This window comes from Bos indicus x Bos taurus, chromosome 1, assembly GCF_003369695.1.
Source record: "Bos indicus x Bos taurus breed Angus x Brahman F1 hybrid chromosome 1, Bos_hybrid_MaternalHap_v2.0, whole genome shotgun sequence".
NCBI lineage: Eukaryota > Metazoa > Chordata > Mammalia > Artiodactyla > Bovidae > Bos > Bos indicus x Bos taurus.
In genome coordinates, this window is record NC_040076.1 from 42459803 (window position 1) to 42469756 (window position 9954).

At 37.7% G+C, this 9954-nt stretch overlaps 1 non-coding gene across 1 annotated transcript; it reads left to right on the forward strand.

Annotated features, from left to right (window-relative positions):
* The first annotated feature begins 4889 nt into the window (after positions 1-4889).
* LOC113899480 lies at positions 4890-4992 on the forward strand. The gene has a single exon (XR_003512917.1). It is a non-coding gene; the product is annotated as a U6 spliceosomal RNA (small nuclear RNA).
* Positions 4993-9954: the final 4962 nt, after the last annotated feature.

A 9954-nucleotide genomic window follows, 5' to 3' on the forward strand; every position in this document is an offset into this window, starting at 1 on the left:
CAGTGGCTATTTTTAGTTGCTAGACTTGCATGCATTGATTTATGTTTGCCATTTCTAAGGGCACCATGATATTGTTGCATATTTCTGTAATACCCTTGCCCATCCTTAGCAACACTGAATCCCAGAGGTCTGTAAGGGAAGAACCTGTAACTTACTTAGGGTCAATGAGACAAAAGAAATAATTTTCTGGAATTTTCAGGCAATTGTGTATCCTATATTTGAAAAGAAATCCACAAAACATATGATGTTTCTCCCTCTGAATGTCATAGAACATGCATATAATATCTGGCACAGTAAATGTCCATTTGCCATCAAGAGGTAAGCCAGCCTAGAGAGGAAGTCAAAATAGAAAAGGGGGCATAGCCAAAAAAATCACACAGAAATAGAGTCACTGGAATAAACCTTCCCTCTGGTTGCATAATCAAACAGATATCCTTACTTGTCAAGCTTGATTAGAAAAGATGCTTTATTTACAACAGAATAAATACTACCTGATATATTCGTGCCTCTTGCCTTATCTCCCATTTTTGTATCTTATTTTAAATTAATCCTCATACATCTTTTAGCTTACAAATAACTTTTCAATAGTATATACTTAACTATTAAGCAGATCTATAAGTCTTTTACTTTCATTACATTATTTTAATTTCCTATAATTCCACCTTAAAAAAGAGGCTTCATAATTTGTCCAAAGAAATATTAAGATGAAGCTGAAGAATCAAACTCAGTCTATTTTGCTCCTTAATCCATGTTCTTAACAACTAAGTCATACTATACATAGGATAAAAAAGTCAAAGTAGCATGAGAAGATAACTTTCAAGTAGCTAACTTGTTAAGGGGCAGAGAAATAGGGAAGATATTCAAGAAATATGTGAATCAATGACATTTTCCTCTAACTCTATTTTGAAAATTTTCACATCTATGGAAAACTTGAGAGAATCACACAATTAATGTGCATGGATTTTTTAAACACCATTAAACAAGTGTTATCATTTTACCACATTTGCCTGTGTCCAAATGTGTATGTGTGTTTATTTCATGTATATATACAAATACAAATGTGTATGATGACATTATGACACTTTATCCACCAGTTCACAGTCATAACATCATTATTATCATCAAGAAATTTAACATCACCTAATATGAAGTTCCGGAGAAGGCGATGGCACCCCACTCCAGTACCCTTGCCTGGAAAATCCCATGGATGGAGGAGCCTGGTAGGCTGCAGTCCATGGGGTCGCTAAGAGTCGGACACGACTGAGCGACTTCCCTTTCACTTTTCACTTTCATGCATTGGAGAAGGAAATGGCAACCCACTCCAGTGTTCTTGCCTGGAGAATCCCAGGGACGGGGGAGCCTGGTGGCTGCCGTCTATGGGGTCGCACAGAGTCGGACACGAAGTGACTTAGCAATGAAGTGACTTAGCAATATGAAGTTCACATTAAAAATTTTCCTAATTATCCAACCTAAATATTTTCCCATGTTTTCTCCTAGAAGGTTTATACTTTTAAGTTTTACATTTAGATCTGCAATCTATCTCAGTTAATTTCTGAAAAATATGTAGGGACTCTGTCTAAGTTTCTTGGACATAGAAATAAATTTGTTCCAGCACATTCATCAACATGGAGTGTGGAATAGATTAAGAGGATGTGGCACATATATAGAATGGAATATTACTCAGCCATAAAATGAACGAAATTGTGCCATGTGCTGAGATGTGGATGGACCAAGAAACTGTAATACAAAGTAAAGTAAGTCAGAAACAGAAAAAAAAAAACAAATACCATATATTAATGCTGCTGCTGCTGCTAAGTCGCTTCAGTCATGTCCAACTCTGTGTGACCCCATGGACGGCAGCCCACCAGGCTCCCCCGTCCCTGGGATTCTCCAGACAAGAACACTGGAGTGGGTTGCCCTTTCCTTCTCCAATGCGTGAAAGTGAAAAGTGAAAGTGAAAAGTGAAAGTGAAGTCGCTCAGTCGTGTCTGACTCTTAGGGACCCCATGGACTGCAGCCTACCAGGCTCCTCCGTTCATGGTTCTAGAAAAATGGTAGAGATGTACCCATATGCAAAGCAGAAACAGAGACACAGAGATAGACAACAAATGTATGGACACCAAGGGGTGGGGGGAAACAGGGAGGTGGGATGAACTGGGAGATTGAGATTGACACACATATACTACTATGTATACAATAGATGAGTAATAAGAACCTACAGTATAGCACAGTGAACTCTATTGGGTGCTCTGTGGTGACAAAGAGGGAATATATGTATACATATAACTGACTCACTTTGCTATATGGCAGAAATTAAAACTTCATTGTAAAGCAACTATACTCCAATTAAAAAAAATTTTTTTAAACACATATACATAATGAAAATAGATGATCAGTCGCACGATCTAACAGGATTTTCCCCTGTTGATGGAAGGTCACCCAAGGTAGAGCTATATTTCAGTAGCAATACATTATGACATCAATATACAAAGCTGACTATCCAAGAACTAACTTGGCCTTCTGAGGCCAAATCTGTGTGTCGAATAAAAGATGTCAGTGCAATGATGGTAGACAACAAGAAATACTGGATCACCTACTTCTGTGTCTTATTGTGTTATCTAGCCCTGTTCAGTCTAGATACTTTGTCATCTGATGAATAGCTCCTGGGCACACTCAACCTTGTACTTTTTTATCTGATAAATTCTAGCTCATATTCTGGCCTCTTGGTCACATTATGTCCCAAAGTAAAAAGCTCTTAGGGTAGTTTTTTTTTTTTTTTTAATAGTTTATAATTCTTTGCTGCAGTCAACAAGGCCTTGCTCAAAAACCATAAGCAGTTCTTCTATTAAACTTTCCCATAAACATTCCACTCACTCTACATCTCTTCTCACCTCCGACGTCTCTAATACCATTGGTCTGCTGAGTCATTGGGCCCAAATAACAAGGCTGTTTAACCCTACACCTTGACCTGTCAAAGGGCCCTTTCCTGTTTGGGGACCCAATCAAAACTTGCATTCTCCATTTGGGCAGACGTGTCTCTGTGTAGGATCTTTCACACTATGTCAGACATTAAGAAATGTTTGGAAATAAATTCAAACAAGTGCTTGTTATATTGCAACCCTCAGACTTAAACAATACACTGTATATTACTATATTTCTGTAACTATTATTTAATTAACAATAGTGTTAGTGGGAGTAACAATTTTTATAGCATTATACATGAAAATTATAATACCAATTATTTGAGTAATATTCTTTTCTATCTATATTTCATGTTTTATGATATATATAACATTTTAGCATAGTGGTACATTTACCTATAGGGACTTCCCTGGTGGTTCAGTAGTAAAGAACCATCCTGCCAATGTAGGGATGTGGGTTTGATCCCTGGGTCAGGAAAATCCCTGGAGAAGGAAATGACAACCCAGTCCAGTATTCTTCCCTGGGAAATCCCAAGGACAGAGGAGCCTGGTGGACTACAGTCCATGGGGTTGCAAAGAGTCAAACACAACTTAGCAATTGAACACACACACACACATTTACCTATTAGTAGGTATAAATGAATGTAATAGGAATGTACTCCCAATTATTTTCTTGATATGAATGTACACCAAAAGTGTCTTGGAACTGTCCTCTAGTAAAGTCACCATAAGATAGGACATAGTTGAAATACATAATTTGATGAGTTAATCTAGTGGAAATTCTAGAATGATAGAAGAGAAAGGTCAAGTATAGAACCAAGGAGAATACAAGCACTATTAAAGGCAAAAAAGAGAAATACAAACCAGCATACAAGACTGAGATGGAACAGTAAGGAAGACAGAAAAAGTGAACATTAACACAAAACCAGAGACAAAGACTTTCAACAGCACCAAATACCACAGCTTGTTTAGGAAGATAATTAGATGTCCTTTGGAGTTGGTATTCATCATTGGTTGTGACCTTACTGTGAGAGAGTTCTGTGAATTGGCAGGGAAAGAATCAAATAAATCAGTTTTCAGTCTATTTTCCTAATCCTTTTACATTATCTGTAAGTGTCTCCAATATCATGCATAAGTAAGCTTCAATCACCCTAGCTTAACATTCTTTTTAAAAGCAGGTCTTGTGTTTTTGAGTTTCAGGGATTTTATCATTTGCTTCCATTAGGCTGCTGCTTTTCCTCATGAAGATGGCTTATTATAAACCTACTTATCCTGCAAGGTTCATCTGAAATGATGCTTACAATGAGAAATCTTTTTCCCCTAGGTCACATTCACTTCCTTTGCAATATTTTTAAATAGCACATTCATTCACAGCCTGAACTGCTTGCTAGTTAGCAATGTAACTCCCCACTTAGATTATGAGCTTCTTGTCAGGAGCCATTTCTAAAACCTAAGAACTTCTTATCCCTACCATGCTCACATCATGTGTTCACTCAACCTATCATCTCTTCCAATATCCTGTATATTTTAAGTAATTGATTAAGGATAAAACAGAAGTAAAAGTTTAAATATCAATGGAGCATGTACTGAGGATCTACCTTAGTGAACTGTTAGGAGCTCAAAATACATATGGCATGATCAGTGATTTAAGGATACTTAGCCAATATTTTTGCAGGAGACACAAGGAATGAGGGTTTGATCTCTGGATAAGGAAGATCCCTTGAAGGAGGAAATGGTAACTACTCCAGTGTTCTTGCCTGGGAAATTCCACAGGCAGGGGAGCCTGGTGGGCTACAGTCCATGGGGTCACAAAAAGTTGGACACAACTGAGTGACTATGCAGCCGCAGCAGCCAAGGCTTTTATAATCAAGACACATAAAGTCACACTTGATAAAGTCGCAAATTAATTATAAAAGCAGCACCATGTGTATCAAGAAAAGACAAAATCAATTTAAATGACTTGGATATGGTGCTCGCTTCAGCAGCACATATGCAAAAATTGGAATGATATAGAGATTAGTATGACCCTGTGCAAGGATGACACATATGGCTTAGGAATGTCCTAATGGAGATCTGATCTGCAATTAAGGATGAGTAGGACTAAGGTAAGCAAAGAGAGAAGGTGGTTTTGGTGAGGGAAACATTGTGAGTAAATTAATGAAGCAGGTGCACAAATGAACAGTGAAGGGGTGACATGGCCAAGTGTCCTGAGGTGACAGGAAAAAATCAAGGCTGTAGTCAAGATACAGAGACACTGTAGAACATCTAGAATACCAAGAAGGAGAAATGATTTGGTTTGAAAATGAATTAAAGAACATTTCAAGCTCTTAAGTTGGTGAATAATTTTTTTTCTTTCATCTGACAGGTATTTGGTGAGCACTACAAACAGCCATTTATTATTCAAGCTGTTGAAAATACAGGAATGAATGTAACACAGATTCTCTTCCCACATTAGCCTACCTGCTAATGGTGGGTGAGGGGTAAGGTGGGTGGAGTAATCTATTACAGATGAACTAATAAATAAATATGTAGTATATCAAAGAGTGATTAATGGAATGAAGGGGGGAAACAGAATAAGAAACATAAAGGCAGCTGGGTAAACATAAAAAGAAAGGAGAACCATCTCAGTAATTCATATGTAGGACTAAATAATGGGTTTTCAGCGAGGTAGTTATAAGACATTCAGTTCAGTTCAGTCACTCAGTCGTGTCCGTGTCTTTGCAACTCCATGGATGGAGCATGCCAGGCTTAACTGTCCATCACCAACTCCCAGACTTTGCTCAAACTCATGTCCATCCAGCCAGTGATGCCATCCAACCACTTCATTCTCTGTCGTCTCATTTCCTCCTGCCTTCAACCTTTCCCAGCATCAGGGTCTTTTCCAGTGAATCAGTTCTTCGCATCAGATGGCCAAATTATTGGAGCTTCAGCTTCAGCATCAGTCCCTCCAATGAATATTCAGTACTGATTTCCTTTAGAGTCAAAAGAGTCAAAAGATTGACTCTTTTGATCTCCTTGCAGACCAAGGGATTCTCAAGAGTCTTCTCCAACACCACAGTTCAAAAGCATCAGTTCTTGAGCGCTCAGCTTTCTTCATGGTCCAGCTCTCACATACACACATGACTACTGGAAAAAGCATAGCTTTGACTAAATGGACCTTTGTCACCAAAGTGATGTCTCTGCTTTTTAATATGCTGTTTAGGTTGGTCACAGCTTTTCTTCCAAGGAGCATGCCTTTTAGTTTCATGCCTGCAGTCACAATCTGCAGTGATTTTAGATCCCAAGAAAATAAAGTCTGTCACTGTTTCCATTGTTTCCCCATCTATTTGCCATGAACTGATGGGACCAATGCCATCATCTTAGTTTTTTGAAAGTTGAGTTTTAAGCCAGCTTTTTCATTTTCCTCTTTCACCTTCATCAAGAGGCTCTTTAGTTCCTCTTTGCTTTCTGCCATAAGGGTGGTGTCATCTGCACATCTGCAGTTATTGACATTTCTCCCAGCAAACTTGATTCCAGCTTGTGCTTCATCCAGCCCAGCATATCACATGATGTATTCTGCATAGAAGTTAAATAAGCAGGGTGACAATACACAGCCTTGTCATACTCCTTTCCCAATTTGGAACCAGTCCATTTTTCCATGTCTGGTTCTAACTGTTGCTTCTTTACGTGCATCCAGATTTCTCAGGAGGCAGGTAAGGTGGTCTGGTATTCCCATCTCTTTCAGAATTTTCCATAATTTGTTGTGATCTACACAGTCAAATGTCAATAAAGCAGAAGTAGATGTTCTTCTGGAATTCTCTTGCTTTTTCTATGATCCAACAGATGTCAGCAATTTGATCTGTGGTTCCTCTGCCTTTTCTAAATCCAGCTTGAACATCTGGAAGTTCACATTTTATGTACTGTTGAAGCTTGGCATGGAGAATTTTGAGCATTACTTTGCTAGTGAGATGAGTGCAATTGTGCAGTAGTTTAAACATTTTATGGCATTGCCCAAAATTTCCAATTTTGGAATTCCATAATTCCAATTCCATTGCCCAGTTTTCCAATTTTGCTGGCATATTGAGTGCAGCACTTTCACAGCATTATCTTTTAGAATTTAAAATAGCTCAACTGTTATTCCATCACCTCCACTAGCTTTGTTTGTAGTGATGCTTCCTAAGGCCCACTTGACTTCACATTCCAAGGTGTCTGGTTCTAGGTGAGTGATCACACCATCATGGTTATCTGGGTCACGAAGATCTTTTTTGTATATTTCTTCTATCTTCTTGTCACCTCTTCTTAATATCTTTGGAACAAACCAACTCAGTTTGATGACCTTCACTGAACATACCAAACCTTTTAGTCTCCTCTCAAAATTCTAATCATACTCATAAACCATACTAATTGATCCAGTAAAAGGCCAAGCTAACACAAGACCCTTTTATGCTCATTGTAAATTTATATAGAATAATAAAGAGAATTTTTAAATGAGGTCAGTTATTTAATAATCAACAGATGATGCTCAAATGACCTTCATAACCTTAGAGAAGGCAACGGTTTTAACCTCATTATCTTATAAGGAATCCTGATGTGTCCAAAAAAATACCTTAAGATTTGTGGAAACTTTTAACTTTTCATTAAAAGGAACATAATTATTGACTCTAACCTATTTGTAGCCAGCCATATTTTCATTCTTTTAATCCCAAATGTTTTAGAGAACAAGGTTTATATTCTGAAATTCTATTAGCCATAACACCACAAAACAAATATGAGAAGGTACAAATCTAGGTAAGGAAAATATTCTACTTTTTACTTTTAATACTACCCCTTATTATTGAATTATCTGAAATATTCAGACAGTAGTAGTCAGCTACTCAATCATTTTTCTAGCTCCTCTCAAATCTAAAGACTATGATAAAAGTAAGATGAGAATAAAAGTTTAATTCCCACTGATATTTTCTGATTAAGGCAAACATCAAAATATACAGGTAAGGATACAAATAACTATTAAATAATTTGGGAATGATAATGAAAGTTTTTCTTTATAGTTTAGCTGAATAATTTAGGGATTATATTTAATATTTTAAAAGAAATAAAATTTTCAGCTGGGCTCTTAAATATTTGACTATGGAAAATAAACCCATTTTCAACATAGATTGCTATAATTAGACAAAATGTCAGTATTCCTAGTGTATCACTACCAAATAATGGTGATCTACTAGGAAGATAGCCATTTAAAGGAAAACAAAGCTTATTCTCAAAAATTGTATTAAAGTTAAATGGTTTTTCTTTTTCCAAGTGTTAGAAAATAAAGTAAAAGGTAAACTTACCTTTATTTATTAGCTTCTAATCTACAGTGATATGCTTTACAAAATCTTAACATGATTTTCTTAGAAACAGAAAAATAGATAAGTAGATTGCAATAAAAGATATCTAATTTTTAAAATTTTATTATTTTAAATTGTTTATAACTTTATTGTTGAATTGTATGAGTTCCTTACACATTTTGGATCAGATCAGATCAGATCAGTCGCTCAGCCGTGTCCGATTTTTTGCGACCCCATGAATCGCAGCAGGCCAGGCCTCTCTGTCCATCACCAATTCCTGGAGTTTACTCAGACTCACGTCCATCAAGTCAGTGATGCCATCCAGCCATCTCATCCTCTGTCGTCCCCTTCTCCTCCTGCCCTCAATCTTTCCCAGCATCGGGGTCTCTTCAAATGAGTCAGCTCTTCACATCAGGTGGCCAAAGTACTGGAGTTTCAGCTTCAGCATCAGTCCTTGCAATGAATACCCAGGACTAATCTCCTTTAGGATGGACTGGTTGGATCTCCTTGCAGTCCAAGGGACTCTCAAGAGTCTTCTCCAACACCACAGTTCAAAAGCATCAATTTTTCAGCATTCAGCTTTCTTTATAGTGAAACACTCACATCCATACATGAGTGCTGGAAAAGCCATAGCCTTGACTAGATGGACATTTGTTGACAAACTAATGTCCCTGCTTTTTAATATGCTGTCTAGGTTGGTCATAACTTTCCTTCCAAGGAATAAGCGTCCTTTACTTTCATGGTTGCAATCACCATCTGCAGTGATTTTGGAGCCCCAAAAAATAAACTCTGACACTGTTTCCACTGCTTCCCCATCTATTTGCCATGTAGTAATGGGACTGGAGGCCATGATCTTAGTTTTCTGAATGTTGAGTTTTAAGCCAACTTTTTAACTCTCCTCTTTCACCTTCATCAAGAGGCTCTTCAGTTCTTCTTCACTTTCTGCCATAAGAGTGGTGTCAAATGCATATCTGAGGTTATTTCTCCTGGCAATCTTGATTCAAGCTTGTGCTTCTTCCAGCCCAGCATTTCTCATAATGTACTCTGCATATAAGTTAAATAAGCAGGGTGACAATATATAGCCTTGACGTACTCCTTTTCCTATTTGCAACCAGTCTGTTATTTCATGTCCAGTACCAAGGGAACATTTCATGCAAATATGGGCTCAATAAAGGACAGAAATTGTAGGGACCTAACAGAAGCAGAAGATATTAACAAGAGGTAGCAAGAATACACAGCACTATACAAAAAAGTTCTTCACGACCCACATAATCATGATGGTGTGATCACCCACCTAGAGCCAGGCATCCTGGAATGTGAAGTCAAGTGGGCCTTAGGAAGCAACACTACAAACAAAGATAGTGGAGGTGATGGAATTCCAATTGAGCTATTTCAAATCCTAAAAGATGATGCTGTGAAAGTGCTTCACTCAATATGCCAGCAAATTTGAAAAACTCGGCAGTGGCCACAGGACTGGAAAAGGTCAGTTTCCATTCCAATCCCAAAGAAAGGCAATGCCAAAGAATGCTCAAACTACAACACAACTGCACTCATCTCATTCGCTAGTAAAGTAATGCTCAAAATTCTCCAAGCCAGGCTTCAGCAATATGTGAACCGTGAACTTCCAGATGTTCAAGCTGGTTTTAGAAAAGGGAGAGGAACCAGAGATCAATTGCCAACATCCGCTGGATCATTGCGAAAGCAAGAGAGTTCCAGAAAAACATCTAT